Source organism: Aegilops tauschii, chromosome 4, assembly GCF_002575655.3.
Source record: "Aegilops tauschii subsp. strangulata cultivar AL8/78 chromosome 4, Aet v6.0, whole genome shotgun sequence".
NCBI classification, from domain to species: Eukaryota; Viridiplantae; Streptophyta; class Magnoliopsida; order Poales; family Poaceae; genus Aegilops; species Aegilops tauschii.
This window is the reverse complement of record NC_053038.3, coordinates 313,810,476-313,833,365: the sequence shown is the minus strand read 5'-3', so window position 1 is coordinate 313,833,365 and position 22,890 is coordinate 313,810,476.

Below are 22,890 nucleotides of genomic sequence, written 5' to 3'. Positions count from 1 at the left end.
ACGGTCGGCTCCACCGCTGTGACAGCCTGGTTTTTGCCCTTTTCTTATTGCCTTGAAATTTCATTTGAATGTTTTTGAAACTTGGAGTTTCTGAATCTTTTCATTTGGACTTAAACACTTGGGCATCCTTGGCTTTCATCCAAGTATTCACTTCTCTCCCAAACCATCACTTCACTTCTGATCCACCAAAAAATAACCTTTGGAATATTTTCTTAAATGAAAAATATTCATTTTCTCTCAAAAACCCTAAGCCAGATCTGTTTGCTTCAAGGCAACCCTAATTTTTATGGCTTAGAAAATTCTAAGACAATTCACAAATATTCTAGGGACCCTAGGGCACCTCCCTGAGGAAAAATATCTCATCACTTTTTGGAATATTTTTGCTACAAAAAATCTTTTCTATTCTGGACAGAAATGGTGGTTTCTACATCAACTACCATTTTACTTGCTCCATTTGACCTGAACTTTCTTGTGCATCTTTACCTTAGTAACTTATAACTAGCCTCCAAAGCACAGCCCCAAACTCCCAGCCATTTGACCACAGTAACATCACAAAGTTACTGACCAGAAACTTACCTGGCTTGTAAAATCTTCTCTACTGCACCTGGATCCAAACCAAACCGTGGTAAACTTCAAAACTACCACGAACAACATGCCAGACATGATTTTGGACGAAGGCTGGCCTGAGGAGAGAGTTCGCGCGGTGACCACGCGTGTCCACGATGCCAGGCATGCGTGTCGACGCGCTCTGGGTGACGCCGAGTGCTCTGTTCGAGCGTGCTCGCTTCCCCCGCCTGCCCAACCATGCCAAACCCCGCCACCATCATCGTCTCGACGTCCTTAACTCCTCCCTGGCACTCGCCGACGCCGGAGCTCGCTGCAGTGAGCACGGGCAAGGTCCGGCCAGCCCAACAGTGCGGAGCGCACTATGCTCGTCGCCATCCCCTTGATCCTGTGCTCGTCTCCGCTCGCCCACAGTGGCCGCGTGACCTCCGTCGCCTTCTCCCCCTCTCACTGACGCCGCTCGTCGCCGGGCGCCGTGGACAGGTGTCCACCGGCGGAGCCCGAAGCACCCCCGCCGCTCGCCTATAAATAGAGCCACCCCCAGCCTCCTCGAGCACCATCCAGCACTCACACACACCCCACGATCGAGTAGGAAGCGGTAGCCCGGCCGGGCAGGCCTCGGGCCACCGTCCCTGAGCTCGAGCTCGCCAGCAATCCCCTCTGGTCGCCGCGGTAGCTCCAGCCCCTCCCAGGCCTGGGCGACCCCTCCAAGGCCTCCGCCTCTCTCCGATGAGGCCATCTCGCCCACTTGGAGCCTCTGGAGTGACCTCTGGTCGCCGTCTTCCTCAACTCCGGCGACCTCCATGTTCTGCCTCCGCTTGCGAGCTAGTTTCCGACGCCGTCCGACCACCCCTAGCCACGCTACGGGTACGGGCAGGTGCGCCATCATCCCCTCTCTCAATCCCTCCCTCTCGTTTGGGCCAAGGAGCCCTCGTTGCCGGCGAGAGCTCCGGCGAAACCGCGGCCCTCTCTGTTTCTCTCTCCCTCTTCCCCCACCTGACTAGCGGGGCCCGCTAGTCAGCCACTCAGTACACGCGCGAAGCGGTAAGAGTGGTGGCGCCCCTGGGCTTTACGCCTTCGACGTCACCCCCCAGCTGTTTCTTTCTATTCAAATTCATTTATATTCCAGAGAGCTTCAAACAATTTTAACTTTTTAACCATAAGTCCAAATGAGATGATTCTTTTTGCATTGTGTTCTTTGAAAGGAAATCTAACAGCTCACCAAAGATGAGATTTTCCTGAGCTGTTTAGAATTTCTGGTGAATTTCAGAAGTGTTCTTGATATTCTCTTTTTGTGTTTAAAATTATTTTTAGAAGGTGAGGCTTGTCTTGAGGATCACCAGGAGGCTTATGAACCTCATCTGCACTAAGGCAAGCCACAACAACATTTTTATGATGCCATTTCAATATTTGTGATTTTCTCACTTAAATGAAATGATTAACCCATGCATTTAAATAATTATTGAATTATTTGTATTCTGTTAAGTATTGGTCAGTTGTTATGCTTGATTTACAGAATAGTTGAAACTAGTTTAAGTGGGTAAAGCAAGTTAAAATTTATTTGAGGTGATGTTAGAAATAATTTTGTTATGCATGTGAGTAATTATTTAAAGCTTTGTGTTTGCATTCTTAAATTGATAAAAATTTGTTAGAAAATATTCTGTCAAATACTTGTTTAATCATATTACTTGTCTTACAGAATGTTTGAACCCAACTTAGTGATAAAGAAATTAAGAGTTGTTGATAATGATATCTTTTGGTCAAGCATATGAAAAATTTATCGGAGTTACTTTCTTGCGTAGGAAATTAATAAAACTTGTTGCAAAATATTTTGGTTAAGTCGTGAGTCATTTTGAGCAAGTAGAGTAATATGAGTTGTTGACGTTTATGCTTGGTGTGCATATGGATGACGTCGGTCATTTTTATCAATATGTGATGCATGTGTTGTTTTGCATTTCATGGCATGCTATGACACCGGTCATTTTTAGTTAAAAGTTAATCCTGAATATAACTCAACTTGAATATACCGTTGACTGGGTCATGGTGCCGCTGAATCGAGTTTCTTTCCAGTGCAACCACATTTGCCTTGTGGGAAGGCCTTGATTCGGTCCATTGACACGGCCTCTGGTCGGTGCCTCCATCTAGGGAAGATTATGTCGTGTTTGCCCTGGCCCGGTAAGCACACATAATCTTGTGTGCTCGTTGATGAGATTATGGTACCGAGTCCCCGAGTGCGAGTGTTTTGACCACGACGGTGGTCGGGGTGTCTTTGGTAGACACGGGGCCACCCAGGACCATCCCGTTGGGGATTTGGGTCAGAGTGGCCGGGAGAGTGCTGTGGCAATGGAGGGGTTTTGTCGGAATGCCGTTTGTCCACCCGAATGGGAATGCGAGGCCATGGGTTCCGTGGTGTGGGTACAGTGTGCTACCTCTGCAGAGTGTTTATAATCTATCAATAGCCGAGTCCACGGTCACGGACACCTCGTACTAGGTCCCACCATGAGTCAACGTTTAATAAAAATTGCACACCAAGCTATGAACTTTGCATTGTCAATGCATGGCAGAAAGGCCATCGAGGTATTTGGGACCAAATGATGGTCGTGGTTGTGATCGCCGTAAGGATCACGAGTTGTTCTTGAGAAAGACCACTATGGTGGTGTGTATGTGGTCCAGAGATGATCACAGTTGGTAAGTTGTCCTGAGGGACGTTCGGGCTTGATCACAGCATGTTGACATATAATGTTGCATTATTAATAATTGGTTAAATATCATGGTATTGTTTGTCATTATGATTATGCTTGTCGTGAGCTTGCAAGTACATTCAATGTACTGACCTGGCGTGTCATGCCAGATTTCAGGAAAGTCTCGTTGGAAAGGAGCGCTGTTCGAGTCTAGATCGTGTCCACATCAGTGTCCCTGTGATATGGAACTTCCGCTACGACGTTATTCCGCTGCCACGTAGTTGTTCGAGTCGAGGCCCCTTTATGTTCACTAAATAATGTACATATTGTTCCGCCGCACCGAGTGTGCCGCTTGGCCTCGACCACTGTTGTAATATGAACTCTGTTCCGCTAGCATCAATAAAGCAGTTGTTTTCTGTACCAATATGTTGTGTGTTGCCAGAAGACATGATCTCTGGGCTGGCAATGCAGGGTAAACCGGTCGCTCTGAGCCGGGGTGCCACAACGGTTGGTATCAGAGCCGCGCTGACTGTAGGCCACGCTAGACTACGACGTGTTAACTAGACGCTAGACACGAGTAAATGTGAGTGTCAGTAGCAGTTATAGCTGGTTGTTGCATTGTAGTCATTTGATTATTATTTTTGTGCTAACCTGTTAATGGTTGTGAGTGTAGATGGCTCCGGTGCCGTATCCGTGCCAGTTGCAGTTGATGCTGTACACGTCAGCGCACCTTCTCCGCAATGTGTGGCGTCGGCTGTACCCTCACGGAGACGAACCAGTCTACCGTGTGTACCGGGAGCGTCTAGCAGACTCAGTGTATGAGTATCACGCAGTGGTTACTCTGCGCACCAGTTCCGATTCCGGCTCTTACACTCGCACTTCTCGGAGCGGTTACGCCTCCACCGCTTCTCAGGCTGTCCAGTTTGCCGCATTTGAGGTCCTTGTCGAGCTTCGTTATACCGAGGTTCAAATGCAGCATCACCCAGGATTCTATTACTACCCATCTCTACACGACAACGGTCGTGTCCGTTTTCCTCTCGTTAACCCGGAGTCTGATAGTGTTGCTAGCCATCTTGCTCGCTATATCACTGCTAGCTATCTGATGATCCACGAGCTGGCTCGAGAGCTGACTCGTGCCCGTACTGCTTTAGCCGCTACCTTGGTCACTACTAGATCCACCACTACTCCATCCTCACTAGGATTTACCCCTTATGTCCCAGTTAGCTCTAGCTCCCCTATTTTGCCGGTTACTTCCCCGAGTAGCACAGGCGTTCCGGCCGTGAACCCTCTCAGTACTCCTGCCGAGTGGGTCTCACTTCTTGCTACCCCTGCAGCCCCGATGCTTCATCCTACCCCTGCCCCTGAGGGAGAGCCCTCGAGGCAGCGTCGTCGTGTTACCTTTAACCCAGAGGTTTTCGTTAACCACGTCAGTTCAGGATCTGAGACCGCTTCAGGGGAGGACACCGCAGCACCAGCAGAGTAGTAGTGTCTTTGAGTATTCGCAGTCGTCTAGATGGTGTACGGATGTAGTTGTACGAGTCATGATGCTTCATGTATGAGAGTAGTGGAACCAGTCAGGTTGCTTAATCATTCCTATAAGGGGAGAGAACACTCAGGGGGAGAGTGTAAGAAACCCCAGATTCTTGGTGTTCAAGAGGAGAGAAGTCACATGTCTTTAAGAGGGGAAAGACATGTTCATATTTGATTGTTTGCATTAGCTCTATTTTCTTTCTTTGCTCTGATTTTCTGTTCCCTGTCTTCTCCCAATATCCCATGCAAGATTCAGGGGGAGTAAGACATCTAAGGAAAGAAAATCCTCGAATTCATTGCACATCTTTACCTTTGGGCACATGTCTATATCCAATAGAGTACTCAGTACTCACTCTCTACATGTCATCCCAGTCTTGGTACTCTTGTGGTCTCTTTTGTTTGCTCTGGCTATTAGATGTATCTGTGTTATCTAACCTTGTTTACTCAGGTTCATTCTTTCCTAAGCCAACTCAAAGACCACAAGGTAAGTATATGCATCTCAGTCATGTGTATGAGGATCTCTTGCTATTGTACATACCGTTTGCAAGAAGGACTCATGAGCATGAAGGTACATTTCCTATATTTACATCATTTGCTCTGATGCATATAGCCAAGATACATGTAACACATGGATTACTCTGTCATGCTTATGCATTCACATGCTCCTATGTTCCATATTTATATGATTGCATACAGTTACATGTCTTTCCAAAGCTTTACTTTTTGTTCTCTATATCTTTATCTAAAGCTTTGATGTATGTTGTCATCAATTACCAAAAAGGGGAGATTGAAAGCACAAGTGCTCCCTGGGTGATTTTGGTAATTAATGTCAACATATCTCTTGTTGGACTAATGTTTCTACCTAGTATGTTTCAGATAAGTTCAACAATGGAGTGGCATGGACTAGAGGATGTGGAACCCCTTCAAAGTGCTAAAGACAAAGGATTGGCTCAAGCTCAAAGCTCATGACTCTACATTTTCTATTTTAGTGATCCAAGATCACATTGAGTCCATAGGAAAGCCAATACTATTAAGAGGTGATGAGGTGTTGCTTAATGGCTTGCTTGCTCAAAGTGCTTACTGATATGCTCCAAAGCCCTCAACTACTTCCTCACATCCCCATATGTCCCAAACCAAAAGTCCAACTCGGCCCCACTGATTCTTTCTATCCGGAGCCACCGAGTTCTCTTGACATAGCCACTGCCAGAAACCCTAATCAAATCGGTCTCACCGATAGGGATCTCGGTCTCACCGAGATGGGATTGCAAACTCTCTGCTGCCTATTGCAATAATTTCGGCCTCACCAAAATTTGCAATCGGTCGCATCGAGATTGCAATGCAAACTCTCTGTCACCCCTTCGTAACATTTCGGTCTAACCGAGATGAGCGAATCGTCCCACCGAGTTTGCCTGACCAACTCTCTGTTAGTCTATTACCAAAATTGGTCTCACCGAGTTTGTGTAATCGGTCTCACTGAGATTACGTTATGCCCTAACCCTAATGAAATTGGTCCCACCGAGTTGATCCATTCGGTCCCACCGAAATGCCTAACGGTCACATTATGAACCAAATCGGTCTAACCGAGTTCTTTGAATCGGTCCCACCGAGTTTGGTGATTTGTGTGTAACGGTTAGATTTTGGGTGGAGGCTATATATACCCCTCCACCCACTCTTCATTCGTGGAGAGAGCCATCAGAACGTGCCTACACTTCCAACACATATTTTCTGAAAGAGAACCACCTACACTTGTGTTGTGATCAAGATATTCCATTCCAAACACATAAATTTTGATCTCTAGCCTTCTCCAAGTTGCTTTCCACTGAAATCTTCTTTCCACCAAATCCAAATCCTGTGAGAGAGAGAGAGTTGAGTGTTGGGGAGACTATCATTTGAAGCACAAGAGCAAGGAGTTAATCATCAACACACCATTTGTTACTTCTTGGAGATTGGTGTCTCCTAGATTGGCTAGGTGTCACTTGGGAGCCTCCGACAAGATTGTGGTGTTGAACCAAGGAGTTTGTAAGGGTAAGGAGATCTACTTCGTGAAGATCTACCCTAGTGAGGCAAGTCCTTAGTGGGCAACGGCCATGGTGGGATACACAAGGTTGCTTCTTCGTGGACCCTTCGTGGGTGTATCCCTCTGTGGACTCACGCAACCGTTACCCTTCGTGGGTTGAAGTCTCCATCAACGTGGATGTACGATAGCACCACCTATCGGAACCACGGATAAAAAATCTTCGTGTCTCCAAATTGCGTTCAACACTTCAATCCCATCCCTTTACATTCTTGCAACTTGCATGCTTTACTTTCCACTGCTCATATACTCTTTGTCATGCTTGCTTGATATTTATTGTGAATGCTTAAACTTGTGCTAAATCTCCACATAAACCTAAAGAATTAAAAACTGCAACTTTTCTTGATTAGAGTCTATTCACCGCCCCTCTAGGCACCTCTTCCGATCCTTTCAATTGGTATCAGAGCTTTGGTCTCCATTGCCTTGGTTTAAACACCTTTGGAGGAAGATGGATGTGTCTACTTTGGGGAGTCTTAGACGTAGAGTGCCTATTCTTGATGGAGAGTTCTTCTATGAGTGGAAAAATGAAATGCTTGAGATTTTCAATGAATATCATTTGAACAAGTACATTACTAGTCCTTGTGCACCTCATATTGATCCTTTGCATCCTACACCCGAAGAGGATCTTGACATGATTCGCAATCTTAGAACTATCAATCTTATCATTAGAGGATTGCCCAAAAATTTGATTGCTAGTTTGCCTACTCTTGATTGTTCCTATACTATATGGAGATTTCTTGAGGAACGATTTCCAAATTATTCCTTGAAAAATTTAGACGAAATTCTCCATAAGTCTATTGCCTTGAGTAAGATGAATTCTAGTGGTCCTAGCTTTGGTGATTATCTATTTGAGCTTACCAATCTCATGCGTGCCAAAGGAGATGTTGGAATCATTAGCAATATCATTTCCGAAGCTATTAGAATTCATAAAGATAACCATAGCAATGATCATTTATCTAATCAATTACCCTCTCTAGGAGTTGATCAATCACAAGATGATGTTGAACATGGATACTATCATGAGGATGATGATAGTGACTATGATCTTGATGATGCAATGAGACACTTTGGTCTTATAGCAAATCTTCGCGGCTACATGGCTGGAGGAAAGGAATGGGTCCTTGATAGTGGATGTACTGATCATATGACCGGAGATAAAGATATGTTCTTTGAGCTTGCTGAAAACGACGGCCCTCAAAAGTATGTCACTTTTGGTGATAACTCAAAGGGTAAGGTGGTTGGCCTAGGTAAGGTGGCCATCTCACATGATAGCTCCATACAAAATGTCATGCTCGTTGAATCTCTTGGGTACAATTTACTTTCAGTATCTAGACTTGCTGATTTTGGTTTGAATGTCCTATTTACTGAGGTAGATTGCCAAGTTTTTCGAAGAGACAATCATAAAATGGTCTTTACCGGTATACGTAGAGGTGATCTTTACATAGTTGATTTCACTAAAAAGGCTCAACCTAGAACTTGCTTAATTGCTAAATCTTCTAAGGGTTGGTTGTGGCATAGAAGGCTAGGTCATGTGGGTATGCAAAATCTTGATAAGCTTATTAAAGGTGATCATATCCTTGGAATAAAAGATGTCATATTTGACAAGGATAGACTTTGTAGTGATTGTCAGGCAGGAAAACAGGTTGGAGGAAGTCATCGCGCGAAGAACATCATGATCACGAGAAGACCACTCGAGCTACTTCACATGGATCTCTTTGGTCCCAATGCCTACAAGAGTCTTGGTGGTAACTCATTTGGTCTAGTCATAGTTGATGATTTTTCAAGATTTACGTGGATGTTCTTTCTTGATGACAAATCGCAGGTCCAAAAGATCTTCAAAAATTTCGCTAGGAAGGCCCAAAATCAATTTGACGTGAAGATCAAGAAGGTTCGGAGCGACAACGGAACGGAGTTCAAGAACGCAAATGTGGATACCTTTCTTGACGAAGAAGGGATCTCACACGAGTTCTCGGCTACGTACACGCCTAAACAAAATGGAGTTGTTGAGAGAAAGAACCGGACTCTTATTGATATGGCAAGAACGATGCTTGATGAGTACAAGACTCCAGAACACTTTTGGGCGGAAGCGGTTCAGACAGCTTGTCATGCAACAAATCGCTTGTATCTTCACAAGCCACTCGGCAAGACGGCATACGAGCTCCTCACCGGTAACAAACCCCAAGTTGGATACTTTCGAGTATTTGGCTCAAAGTGCTACATTCTTGATAAGCATCGTCGTTCTAAATTTGCTCCTAAATCTCATGAAGGTTTCCTACTTGGTTATGGCTGAAACTCTCACACTTACCGTGTCTACAACAATTTCACCCAAAAGGTTGAAGAAACAGTAGATGTGAAGTTTGATGAATCTAACGGCTCGCAAGTAGAGCAATTGCCAATTGATGTAGGAGACAAAGACCCTTCGGAAGCAATCCAAGACTTGTCTATTGGCAAGATTCGTCCAACGGAGGTGAAGGAGACTACCTCATCCGTCCAAGTGGAAGCTTCCACCTCACGACAAGGTGAACCAAGAATTGATACGGAAGCATCCACAAGTAGGGCACACCAAGACGAAGAAAACGAGGAAGTACACCAAGATGAACATCAACAACCTCCTTCTCCACCACGACAAGAGGATGACAACGTCGACAATGAACAAGACCAAGAAGAAGAACAAGATGAAGAGGATGTTCCACCCCGAGCCAAGCCAAAGCTTCCACGAGTTCGAGCAAGAATCGCCAAAGACCATCCCGTCGAAAAAATATGCAATGATATCCAAACCGAGAGAATCACTCGCTCTAAAACTCGTTTGGCTAACTTTTGTGAACATTACTCATTCATCTCTAGCATTGAACATATGAAGGTTGAAGAAGCATTGGAAGATCTGGATTGGATTAACGCTATGCATGAAGAGCTACACAACTTTGAGAGAAACCAAGTATGGACACTGGTCGAGAAGCCCGACAACAACAACAACATCATTGGTACCAAATGGGTGTTTCGCAACAAGCAAGATGAAGATGGTCAAGTCGTCCGCAACAAAGCACGCCTAGTCGCCCAAGGCTACACTCAAGTCGAAGGTATGGACTATGGTGAGACATATGCTCCTGTTGCTAGACTTGAGTCCATTCGCATCTTACTTGCTTATGCTAATCACCATGATATCACTTTGTACCAAATGGACATTAAAAGTGCCTTTCTAAATGGTGAAATTGAGGAGGAAGTTTATGTTAAGCAACCTCCCGGCTTTGTAAATCCTAAGAAACCCAATCATGTTTACAAACTTCACAAAGCCCTTTATGGTCTTAAACAAGCTCCTAGAGCTTGGTATAAATGCTTGGCTAAGTTCCTTATTGAAAAAAGCTTTGAAATTGGAAAAATTCATTCTACTCTTTTTACTAAAAGGGTTAATGGGGAACTATTTGTGTGCCAAATTTATGTTGATGATATCATATTTGGTTCAACTAACCCTCATTTTAGTGAGAAGTTTGGAAAGCTAATGTCGGAGAAGTTTGAGATGTCTATGATGAGTGAACTCAAATTCTTTCTTGGTTTGCAAGTCAAGCAAACTAAGGAAGGTACCTTTGTTTCTCAAACAAAGTACACAAAGGACTTATTCAAGAAGTTCAATATACAAGAATGCAAAGGTATGTCTACACCCATGCCTACTAGTGGACATCTTGACTTGACAAAAGATGGTGAACCGGTTCATCAAAAGGTTTACCGCTCTATGATTAGTTCATTGTTATATCTATGTGCTTCTCGTCCTGATATTATGCTAAGTGTGTGCATGTGTGCACGATATCAAGTGGCCCCCAAAGAGTGTCATCTTAAGGCTGTGAAAAGGATAGTGAGATACTTAATACACACACCAAATTTTGGCATTTGGTATCCTAAGAGGTCTTCTTTCGATCTTGTTGGTTACTCCGATTCGGACTATGCCGGAGACAAGGTTGATAGAAAGTCCACTTCGGGTACTTGTCAATTTCTTGGTAGATCTCTTGTGTCTTGGTCCTCCAAGAAACAAAACTCGGTATCCTTATCCACCGCCGAAGCGGAATACATTGCCGCTGGTTCATGTTGTGCTCAATTACTTTGGATGACCCAAACTCTTAAAGATTATGGGATATATGTGAAACATGTTCCATTGCTTTGTGAAAATGAAAGTGCTATCAAGATTGCTCACAATCCCGTGCAACATTCTCGAACTAAGCATATTGAAGTTCGTCATCATTTCATTCGAGATCACCTTGCCAAAGGGGACATTGATCTTAAGCATGTTCGCACCGATAAGCAATTAGCGGATATATTCACCAAACCACTTGATGAGAAAGTCTTTTGCCATTTGAGAGGTGAATTGAACATCATTGATGCTTCAAACTTGGAGTAGGAACTCCATTTGGATACATGTAAGGCATGAGCCTTTGACTAATCCTTGATATTTCTTTCATGATGCTATCTATATGTCTTGGATATTCTTGCACCCTTCCATGCTATCTAACCCTTGTAGGTACTTGGATGAATCTAAATCCACGAAATTGCAACTCACTCATATCTTGAGCAATTTCTACATCACCAAGTCTCTACACAATGGTGGTTGAAGACAAGGAAGCACAAAACCCTTCAAATATATCCTTTGACAAATTCTATGTTAAACCTTATGGTTGTCATTTCGGATACACAAGTGCTCTTCCTAGCAAAACTAACCCATGTAGGTAGATGAACTCAAATTCCAAGTGGTGCTCCCAACTCTTGATGAGCTACATCAACCTTGAGCAACCCACACAAGTTCAACTACATGATCAAGATCAACACCACCACCCAAGGTACGTTATTCCATCTTAGAGAAGCTTTACTCCAAATCAAGGGGCAAAGCAACTCAACAAGATGTGAATACATCAAGATGCTTAAACGAAAAATGGTAACCCCATTTTGAGCCTAAACGATGAGTATGACCAAAGATCAAGTGACCTCACTTGACTCCTATGTCAATATACTCTAACATAGGTGACTTTGTCACCGCCCAATTCTAGATGAAGTTCTCTTGTGTTTCCCCTTTCAAAAAAAAACAACTTCATCTAGATCTTTTCATTGCATTTCTTTTCTTTTGTTCTGCATTTTTTGCATCCAATTCTTTGCAAATCTTTCAGCTAATTCCTTGCAATCCTTGTGAGATCTTAATTGCCTAGTGAGCTGAGGTGACAAGTGTTTTCACTGTGATGAACTTGGTCCAACTGGTTTGGTTTCTTCGGCCCAACCGAGATCTTTCGGCGCCACCGAAGCACACAACTCAGTGCTACCAATTTCACTACAGGAAAGACAGCTTGCCACTTATTCCTGCATTCATTTTGCTCCAGCTCCACTCAATGACTCTTGTCCTCTACCAGCATCATATTCGACTTGCTACTTTGCTTTGAGACTCAAGGACCAAACCCTTTTGAAATAAAAATCCAGAAGAGACCTTCTTGGAAATTGATGTCAAAGGGGGGAGAGAGAGATTACATCAAAGCTTAAGCTTAATCATTCCTATAAGGGGAGAGAACACTCAGGGGGAGAGTGTAAGAAACCCCAGATTCTTGGTGTTCAAGAGGAGAGAAGTCACATGTCTTTAAGAGGGGAAAGACATGTTCATATTTGATTGTTTGCATTAGCTCTATTTTCTTTCTTTGCTCTAATTTTCTGTTCCCTGTCTTCTCCCAATATCCCATGCAAGATTCAGGGGGAGTAAGACATCTAAGGAAAGAAAATCCTTGAATTCATTGCACATCTTTACCTTTGGGGACATGTCTATATCCAATAGAGTACTCAGTACTCACTCTCTACATGTCATCCTAGTCTTGGTACTCTTGTGGTCTCTTTTGTTTGCTCTGGCTATTAGATGTATCTGTGTTATCTAACCTTGTTTACTCAGGTTCATTCTTTCCTAAGCCAACTCAAAGACCACAAGGTAAGTATATGCATCTCAGTCATGTGTATGAGGATCTCTTGCTATTGTACATACTGTTTGCAAGAAGGACTCATGAGCATGAAGGTACATTTCCTATATTTACATCATTTGCTCTGATGCATATAGCCAAGATACATGTAACACATGGATTACTCTGTCATGCTTATGCATTCACATGCTCCTATGTTCCATATTTATATGATTGCATACAGTTACATGTCTTTCCAAAGCTTTACTTGTTGTTCTCTATATCTTTATCTAAAGCTTTGATGTATGTTGTCATCAATTACCAAAAAGGGGAGATTGAAAGCACAAGTGCTCCCTGGGTGATTTTGGTAATTAATGTCAACATATCTCTTGTTGGACTAATGTTTCTACCTAGTATGTTTCAGATAAGTTCAACAATGGAGTGGCATGGACTAGAGGATGTGGAACCCCTTCAAAGTGCTAAAGACAAAGGATTGGCTCAAGCTCAAAGCTCATGACTCTAAATTTTCTATTTTAGTGATCCAAGATCACATTGAGTCCATAGGAAAGCCAATACTATTAAGAGGGGATGAGGTGTTGCTTAATGGCTTGCTTGCTCAAAGTGCTTACTGATATGCTCCAAAGCCCTCAACTACTTCCTCACATCCAAATATGTCCCAAACCAAAAGTCCAACTCGGCCCCATCGATTCTTTCTATCCGGAGCCACCGAGTTCTCTTGACATAGCCACTGCCAGAAACCCTAATCAAATCGGTCTCACCGATAGGGATCTCGGTCTCACTGAGATGGGATTGCAAACTCTCTGCTGCCTATTGCAATAATTTCGGTCTCACCGAAATTTGCAATCGGTCGCACCGACATTGCAATGCAAACTCTCTGTCACCCCTTCGTAACGTTTCGGTCTAACCGAGATGAGCGAATCGGTCCCACCGAGTTTGCCTGACCAACTCTCTGTTAGTCTATTACCAAAATCGGTCTCACCGAGTTTGTGTAATCGGTCTCACCGAGATTACGTTATGCCCTAACCCTAACGAAATCGGTCCCACCGAGTTGATCCATTCGGTCCCACCGAAATGCCTAACGGTCACATTATGAACCAAATCGGTCTGACCGAGTTCTTTGAATCGGTCCCACCGAGTTTGGTGATTTGTGTGTAACGGTTAGATTTTGTGTGGAGGCTATATATACCCCTCCACCCACTCTTCATTCGTGGAGAGAGCCATCAGAACATGCCCACACTTCCAACACATATTTTCTGAGAGAGAACCACCTACACTTGTGTTGAGATCAAGATATTCCATTCCAACCACATAAATTTTGATATCTAGCCTTCTCCATTTGCTTTCCACTCAAATCTTCTTTCCACCAAATCCAAATCCTGTGAGAGAGAGAGAGTTGAGTGTTGGGGAGACTATCATTTGAATCACAAGAGCAAGGAGTTCATTATCAACACACCATTTGTTACTTCTTGGAGAGTGGTGTCTCCTATATTGGCTAGGTGTCACTTGGGAGCCTCCGACAGGATTGTGGAGTTGAACCAAGGAGTTTGTAAGGGCAAGGAGATCGCCTACTTCGTGAAGATCTACCCTAGTGAGGCAAGTCCTTCGTGGGCGACGACCATGGTGGGATAGACAAGGTTGCTTCTTCGTGGACCCTTCGTGGGTGGAGCCCTCCGTGGACTCGCTCAACCGTTACCCTTAGTGGGTTGAAGTCTCCATCAACGTGGATGTACGATAGCACCACCTATCGGAACCACGGATAAAAAATCTTCGTGTCTCCAAATTGCGTTTGCACACTCCAATCCCATCCCTTTACATTCTTGCAACTTGCATGCTTTACTTTCCGTTGCTCATATACTCTTTGTCATGCTTGCTTGATATGTATTGTGAATGCTTAAACTTGTGCTAAATCTCCACATAAACCTAAAGAATTAAAAACTGCAACTTTTCTTGATTAGAGTCTATTCACCCCCCCTCTAGACACCTCTTCTCGATCCTTTCGAAGGGCCAGCACTTCCTCTCGCCATGGCAGATGGAAGAAAGGAGCGGAGGTAGAAGGAAATGGATGATAGGAGAATGTGGGATGCCGTCCCCCTCCCCTTCTTATAAAGGGGCGGAGCCGGGGCTCGGCCGCCCCATTCGACCAATCAAGTCACCAAGGGCGCAGGGAATCAGGACCGACCCGCTGTCCCAATCAGCGACGGCCCAGTTTTCCGCCTCCACCACTTGCCACCTGCATGAAGGACACATGGCGAGCAAGCAGAGCCGAGGGGACGGGTGAGGCGACCATTCCCCGCCCCATGATTGTGGGGCGTGGGAGCCTTGAAGACCGTGACCTGAGTCCACTCAGTAAATGAGCCGCGCCTCCACGCCTCCCTCTTTTTATGGGAAAGGCGCGAGCCGCCTCTTTACTGTGATGTGATGCATGCATGCGGGAACCGCCCCACGCATGACCCCCACGTCATGCACGACCCTCCATGTCGCGCGTTCAACGCGGGTCGTGGGGAAGCGCAGCGGACGAAACATTTACTGCGGTGAAATCCGCCCCACCTGCCCGCGCACCGTTCTGAGCCTGGCCCAACAACGCGTCGCACTTATGTGTGGCCCAGGCCCGGGGGCTCCTGTCGGTGTACAAAAGTAGGGGCTCTCCTTTTGACCCCTTTACTTGTGCACGGGCAGTCAGAGCCACGCGCCGCGGCCACGCCTAGCAGGGCAGAGGAGGGGAGCCGGAGAAAAGCCGAAGCCCAAGACAAACAAGACAACGCCAAGACCAGAAACACCAAAGAGCAAGAGGGCGAGGTGGACTCCCTTGGCAAGGCTCTTGCCGGGGCGGCCTCCGCGGCCCCGGCTAGGGCCTTGCCGGGGCAACTTGCCCAACGCCAGCGGAGTGAGCCACCCTTGAGCCTGAGAGTTCCAAACGTCGCCAACGACCACGTTGGAACCAAGGCTCGGGAGGCACCTCTAAGGTGGCATGCAGATCTTCGTCAAGATCCTAAACATGTGAGATCAGATGAGGACCAGAAGACAGCGACCCTCGGTGGGATTCCAGCCGAGGGAATCCACAAGACCACCGCAAGCGCCTTGCCTGGGACGACTACAACGCCACGGCAAGACCCTTGCCGGGTCCCCGGCAAGACCCTTGCCGAGGGCGTCAGCAGGGCCACTACCAGGCCTGCACCAGCCAAGACTCCACCGCCGTCCCGAAGCAGCTGCTAGCTAAACCAGATGGGCAGGCACCTACGTGGCGACGGGTGGCCTCTACACCAACTCAGCAAGCACCGGTGGCATGCAGATCTTCATGAAGGCTCCACCACCGCGCCACCTCAGCAGCCTGCCTGCCGACATGGCGCCGCATGCATCGCTGGCCTGGGTGCGTGTCGAAGGAAGGCGAGGCGACGACGGACGGGACGGGCCTCGTTCCCGTCCCCGATAAAGCTAAGGGACACCTAAGCGAGGCATTAAATGCGTCTTGTCCTGTAATACGGGCGATAAGCTCGCAGCACTGTAGACCTTTCCACCTCCTGTGTGCCACTGTGGCAGCCCCTTTCGACTATAAAAGGAGGCCCATGGCATACTGGAGAGGGATTCAGCTCTTTTGGGCAAGTTACACCCTGTAGCTTGCTCAAGAACACAAGAACACTCAATACATCCACCAAAGCAGGACTAGGGTATTACGCATCCTCGCGGCCCGAACCTGGGTAAACGATCCGTGTGCTTCCTGTTAGACCTGCTCTTCTCTCAACCCCGCGCCCCGCCAACCGTAGTAGGGATTCCTGTGATCCCGTAGGTGTCGTTTCCCCGACACCCACCATATGCTATTTTCAAGAGAGAAGCCTCTAGTGAAACTATTGCCCCCGGGTCTACTTTTATCATATATTAAAAATCCTAAAAATACCTTGCTGCAATTTTACTTTATTTATTTTATTTTGTATTTTTGTTCAATCTATCTATCTATCACCATAAAATTTAATCTTACAAGTAATCGTCGAGGGATTGACAACCCCTTGTTCGCGTTGGCTGCAAGGATTTGTTATTTTGTGTGCAGGTGCTACTAACGAGGTATTGCGTGGTTTTCCTACTGGATTGATAACCTTGGTTCTTAACTGAGGGAAATACTTATCTCTATTGTACTGCATCATCCTCTCCTCTTCGAAGAAATCCCAACGCAGCTCACAAGTGGCAAATCCCATAGGATTAGCAAGGAGTGTTTGATGCCATAGAAAAAACAAAGGAAGTGAAAAAATGTTGGAGTGGATGCTAGATTTCCAATGAAATGTACTAGTACACGTGTTTCCATAGTACAAATTCCTATAGGATTCAATCCTATGAATCAATCGACCAATGTACTAAGGATTCTAACCCTTAGAAAATTCTATGAAATTCCTTTGAATCAAAGGAGCCCTAAGGTTTGCATATAAATTGTGTTAAGGTCAAGTTTTGTAAAGTTTCACTAACTTTCTAGAAAAAAAATATCATGGGGGGTCTCTCCGATAGTGTCCCTCGACTCACACCTAGCTAGCATTAGGTCGAACTTGGAGCCATTCATCTGGTACATGTGGCATCTCAAATCTGGACACAAGGTGATGTACACAGTGAAGGTCCACAGTCAAGGCGGCACAGGGCGGACGCGACCTCTCACCGCGTCCGCCATTCAAGCGGTGCGTTAGCCGAGGGCGGCAGGGCGGCGCCTGCTGCACGCCCGGCTGAACGCGCCTCCTCGCCGCATTCAAACGCCTACATTAAACCCGTGTGGAATCTGAGAAACCTACTCTGGCCACACATCCTTTCAGGAGTAGGACGCCGGCCAAGCGTCTCCTTGGGCATCGTAGCTACCATCGACGACGCCACATTGTACCGCGCCTCCAGTGCCTGCGACCACGCCATCCACCGTCGACGCGCACGTAGCCGCGCAATGCAGGCACAGAAAGAAGCCGGTTGTGCAGATGTCGACAAGGTTAGAGCCAACACATCCGCGCTCGCTGATGTCTACTACACAACATTCTTCTTGTAGACTCGTGTAGGGCCTCCAAGAGCAGAGTTTTGTAGGACAGTAGCAATTTTCCCTCAAGTGGATGACCTAAGGTTTATCAATCCGTGGGAGGCGTAGGATGAAGATGGTCTCTCTCAAACAACCCTGAAACCAAATAACAAAGAGTCTCTTGTGTCCCCAACACACCCAATACAATGGTAAATTGTATAGGTGCACTAGTTCGGCGAAGAGATGGTGATACAAGTGTAATATCGATAGTAGATATAGGTTTTTGTAATCTGAAAAAATAAAAACTGCAAGGTAACTAGTAACAAAAGTGAGCAAAAATGGTAACAATGCTTGAAAACATGGCCTAGGGTTCATACTTTCACTACTGCAAAGTCTCTCAACACTGATGACATAATTGAATCATATGGGAATCCCTCAACGTGCGACAAAGAGTCAGTCCAAAGTTCCTATCACGGAGAACATAAGATGAAATTGCTTGTACGGTACGAAACCACCTCAAAGTTATTCTTTCCGATCAATCCATTGAGCTATTCCTATAAGTGTCACAAACAGCTCTAGAGTTCGTAGTAAAACAACACCATATGATACACATCAATCAACCCTAATGTCACCTAGATACTCCAATGTCACCACAAGTATCTGTGGGTCAATTATACGATATGCATCAAACAACTTTAGATTCATAATATTCAATCCAATACAAAGAACCTCAAAGAGTGGCCCAAGATTCCTACCGGAGAAACAAGGACTAAAATGTGCATCAACCCCTATGCATAGATTACCCCAATGTCACCTCGGGAATCCGCAAGTTGAGTGCCAAAACATACATCAAGTGAAACAATAGAACACCCCCATTGTCACCACGGGTATCCACGCAAGACAAACATCAATTGTTCACAAATCCATCATAGTATTCAATCCGATAATAGTGAAACCTCAGAGGTAAAACTCAATAAGTCACAAGAAGGTAGAGGGGAAGAAATACCATATGATCCAACTATAGTAACAAAGCTCAAGGTACATCAAGATTGTGCAAAATCAGGAACACGAGAGAAAGGGAGAGAGAGAGAGAGAGAGAGAGAGAGAGAGAGAGAGAGAGATCAAACGCCTAGCTACTGGTACATACCCTCAGCCCCAAGGGTGAACTATTCCGTTCTCATCATGGAGACCACCAGGATGATGAAGATGGCCTCCGGCGATGGTCCCCCCCCCCTCGCACGATGCTGGAACGGGCTCCCGATTGGTTTTTTGTGGCTACAGAGGCTTTCGGCGACGGAACTTCCGATCTAGGGTTCTTTTCATGGGTTTCTATATTTATAGGAATTTTTGGCATCAGAAACAAGTCAGGGGGTTCCCGAGGGCCCCACAAGCCAGGGGGCGCACCGTAGGGGGCGCCCCTAGGCTTGTGGTCGCCTTGGGAATCTTTTGGTCCAACTCCGATGCTCCATGGGTCTCTTCTGGTCCATAAAAAATCACCGTAAAATTTCAGCTCGTTTGGACTCCGTTTGATATTCCTTTTTCTGTAAAACTCAAAAACAAGGAAAAAAACATAAACTGGCACTAGGCTCTAGCACTACTGCAGGATGCTGCTAACGTGACAGTACGATCAGAGACCCTTCGAGAAACTATGTGCGATGCAATAATCGCAAACGGCGCTGTAGGAAAACCGTCAGAAATGTGTAAAACGTTTGTGATGACGGTTGCATCAAACACGGTTTAGATTTTAGTTGCGTGTGCGATGAAGGGCATACAGTTCAGTTCAATTAACTGTTTGCGATGAGGAGGAACAAAAGAAACGGGCAGCCAGATGAAGGCGTGTGTTATACATAGCATACGGTTCACTCGGATGAACTGTCTGTGATTAGGCAACACAAAAGAAACGGTCAGCCAGATCAAGGTGTGTGCGATATACGGCATGCGGTTCACTCGGATGAACTGTTTGCGTTGAGACATGAGAACAGAAACGGTTCAACTTAACAAGATGTGTGTGATACGCGGCAAACGGGTCTGTAATCAGAAATGAGTGTGAAGACCGATAATAACACAGACGGTTGCTGCTAATAAGACGTGTGTGTTGTGCGATGGGATTGCATACAAAACAACAACATATATATATACACACATATATAAAGACATGCTTGCATAACCAAATTAAACATCCACTTACACAGGTGGCTACTACAACCATGGCATTTGCACACACCAAAGTAAACTATTACATGCATAATTACATAGGTGGCTACTACACACATGACGTTCCCACACACACCAATAAAGTAAACTATATATTACATGCATGATTAACTAGCATAAACGATCATCTGATCATATCTACTTCTTGTGATGCTTGCTCTGCTTGTGGCTCGATCCGGGCTCATCGATTTGGGTAACGAGGCACTTCCTCATGTCAACAATCCGCATGTGCATCTCGTAGCATGTGTACACACTCTTGGCTGCAAACCTGAGGTGAGGTTCATCCAGTTGCCGCATCCAGGCCCCGTGCCAGGATACGAGACTTATTCTCTGGGCATCCTGTTTCATCTTTTTGTAGTAGGGGTCGATGATGGCCGAGGCGAGTTCGACCAGGGAGTCCTTCTTCGTGCTGCCCCAGACCGTGTAGTGGTCACGGATTTGGACAAGGTTCTTGCAGGCCAAGCCCGTAACACTGAGTGCTTTTACATCATTGGTGGTATCCACCGTGGCGGACTTGTAGTCAGTGCTGTTGACAAACCTGTTTAAATGGTCGCAGGGCTCTGTGGCCATGCAGTAGTGGTAGATGAGGACATGATGGCGCACGCACAACTGGGCGACGACAACCTTCCAATCTATGCCGGGACGACCAACGGTGTACTGGAGGTTGATGCCGACCACCTTGTACTTGTCTATAGCAAGAAACTGCTCAACGATGTTGATGTAGTCGTCCACCACGATCGGGTCAATGGTGTACACCACTGAGAGATCCGTCTCCCTCGCGTGGGTCTCCACTCTATGCTCACCGAACTCCATTGGAGCGCCTCCTAACAACCCCTCTCTATGTGTCGTCGTGGGTGTGCTTGTTGTGTTGTGAGGCGCGATCAAAAGGTTGAAGAGACTAAGGTTATAATGGTCGCGGGAATTAAAATGGGAAGCCGGACAGCCAGGAATATCGGCAGGCCCTGATGGCAGTTGTAATTTGCAGCGCGTAACTCCATCGTGCCGCACGTAATTGCATCGCGTGGCAATGCGCGCGGCGCAACCGTATGCATATGGGGGTCCCAACGTGATCGTGTGCATGCCCAACCGCTGGCAGAGCGCGCGCGGAGGGACGCGAGCAGAGCGCTCCGCGGTCGCCTCAAGGAAAAGCTGTCCACAAGCCAAGCGTGCCGACGGACGCGAGCAGAGCGTGCCAACGGACGCGAGCAGAGCACGCCGTGGCGCCTAATGGCGAGCAGAGCTTGCCGAGGGACGTGAGCAGAGGACGACACAGTGATACGTGGCAAATAAGACGAACTGTGCGAGCGATGTCGGAGACATCAAGCGCAAATCAGATTAGAGTTGTTGTGCGATACATGGCACACAGTTGATCCATCAGAGCTGTTTGTGATGGAATAAGCCATGTGTGTTGCAGGAAAACGCTTGCTGGTGTATAACCTTAAATTTAACCAAAAAAGTGTTAATGCATGTTACAAAAATTGTATAGTTGGAAACTATGTTCAAATACGACTCCAACGATATAATCTATGGCGACATGCATTCGTATTTTATTAGTTAAATCCTACTTATAAACCAGGACGGGGGTATAGTAGGTAATTAAATCACAAACTTTTTTTTATTAACTGTATGTGTATGTGTCCTCTCGTCCTCCTCTCGCACGTCTTGTCACCCCGCTGCCGCAGACGGCTTACAGCGCAAGCTTGCGCATCGCGCGCGGGCATTCTTTTGGCCAAACGGTGGCGCCAATGAATCGTCGGTGAGCCCGTTCCCACGCAACCTCGCAGGTTCCCGCGCAAGCTTCCCGCCTAACTCGGTGAAGTCCACCAAAATCCCAATGCTTGTCGGCCTGCTATAAAAACTCTCACGGCCGGCGAGTCCTGCGTCGCATTTTCCCCTCCCTCCCTGTAGCTTATCTCGTCTGCTTCTCCCACAATCGCCAATGGCACCGGTCCGTCTTCATCGCTCAGCCACTCCGCCGTCATCAGAGGACAGCTCCAGCTGGGAGGCTACACCGCGGCGGCGTGATACGTCTCCAACGTATCAATAATTTTTGATTGCTCCATGCTATATTATATTCTGTTTTGGACATTATTGGGCTTTATTATACACTTTTATATTATTTTTGGGACTAACCTATTAACCAGAGGCCCAGCCCAGAATTGCTGTTTTTTGCCTATTTCAGAGTTTCGCAGAAAAGAATATCAAACGGAGTCCTAACGGAATGAAACCTTCGGGAACGTGATTTTCGGAACGAACGTGATCCAGAGGACTTGGACCCTACGTCAAGACATCAACCAGGAGGGCACGAGGTAGGGGGCGCGCCTACCCCCCAGGGCGTGCCCTCCACCCTCGTGGGCCCCCTGTTGCTCCACCGACATACTCTTTCCTCCTATATATACCTACGTACCCCCAAACTACCAGATACGGAGCCAAAACCCTAATTCCACCGCCGCAACCTTCTGTACCCGTGAGATCCCATCTTGGGGCATTTTCCGGAGCTCCGCCGGAGGGGGCATCGATCACGGAGGGCTTCTACATCAACACCATAGCCTCTCCGATGATGTGTGAGTAGTTTACCTCAGACCTTCGGGTCCATAGTTATTAGCTAGATGGCTTCTTCTCTCTTTTTGGATCTCAATACAATGTTCTCCCCCTCTCTCGTGTAGATCTATTCGATGTAATCTTGTTTTGCGATGTGTTTGTTGAGACCGATGAATTGTGGGTTTATGATCAAGTTTATCTATGAACAATATTTGAATCTTCTCTGAATTCTTTTATGTATGATTGGTTATCTTTGCAAGTCTCTTCGAATTATCAGTTTGGTTTGGCCTACTAGATTGATCTTTCTTGCAATGGGAGAAGTGCTTAGCTTTGGGTTCAATCTTGCGGTGTCCTTTCCCAGTGACAGTAGGGGCAGCA